The following is a 1,329-nucleotide window of genomic DNA, read 5'->3' as shown; positions in this document are numbered from 1 at the left end:
GATATTTGAGTTCTTTATATACCCTAGAGATTAGTGCTCTATCTGATGTGTGAGGGGTAAAAATTTGCTCCCAGGATATGGGTTCTCTGTTCCCCTCACAAATTGTTCCTTTTGCTGAGAAGAAACTTTTTAGTTTGAGTCCATCCCATTTATTGATTCTTGGCTTTAACTCTTGAGCCACAGGAGTCTTTTTAAAAAATTTTTCCTTCCAGCTACCCTACCCTGCTATTAACCCCCCCCCCCCAGTGGAGTTTTCATTTCAGTTATTGTGCTTTTCAACTCCAGGATTCCCATTTGGTTCCTTTTCATAGTATCTGAGTCTAACCGACTTTACGTGTTGGTTCCCCCATCACTCTTCCAGTTTGCTTTACCTCTTGCTCCATGGTTTCCTTCAGCTATTTGAGCATATTCTAGATGATGATTTAAGTCTTTCTCTGCCAAGTCTATGTGTGTACTTTTTCTCAGACAGTTTGTGTGGATTTCTTCTATATATGGGTCATATTTTATTTGAATGCTTTGTTATTTTTGTTGAAATCTGAAATCTGGAGATGTTCTTTGTTTTAGCTTATGGTTTTCCCATTAATTAATATTATAATGTGGCAACTGTGGAAATAAGCCTTTTCTGCTCTTTAGCAATTGTTCTGTGGCTTTGTTCCTTTTTATGGACTTTTCTAAGCTAATTTTTAAAAGTCCATTCATTCTTCATGTCTGTTCCTTGAAATCTTTGTTCCCTACCTTGTGTTCAATCAGTGTTTTGACACTGGCTTCCTTGAATGGGGAGGTATCCAGACTCAGAGTGAGAGTGAGCTTCAGGAGGGGGACAGAGAAAGTGAAAAAGAAAAGCCACTGGCACTCCTCTCCACAGCTGCCTCCTGGCCAAGGTGGAGTGTCATGGAGGATGGTGGACACGTGGGGGATGAGGATGGTGACACTCTTCCTGTGGTGGGCCCATGAAGGCTCCAAACTCTGCAGGGCCTCTCTCTTCTCGCTGCACCAAGTGCATTCATCAGCCAGCGAGGAAAGGCCACGGACTCCCAGGTCTTCTCTGAGAACACTGTGCATGCGACTCTCAGCTTCTCACTTCATGCAGTCCTTTGGATTCTCTCATTTCCCACGGCCCCTCTCCCAGCTCTTCTTTATAGAGTTGCCACTACCATCATCTTTTGCCCCAGCTGCTTTGGTGGTTGCTCTTCCTCTCAGTGGTTCTGAGGAATGCTCACCTATTCTGCCCTGAGTTCTGGATTAGATGAACTGTGTGATCCAAACTTTTAACTAAACTGTAAAGGTGACCTCCACATTATGTTCTCCCATGGCCAACATCACAGTTAC

Source organism: Marmota monax, unplaced genomic scaffold (assembly GCF_021218885.2).
Source record: "Marmota monax isolate L192 unplaced genomic scaffold, Marmota_monax_Labrador192_F-V1.1 WCK01_AAM20220418_F8-fsc01238, whole genome shotgun sequence".
Classification (NCBI taxonomy): domain Eukaryota; kingdom Metazoa; phylum Chordata; class Mammalia; order Rodentia; family Sciuridae; genus Marmota; species Marmota monax.
This window is presented reverse-complemented; position numbering follows the sequence as displayed.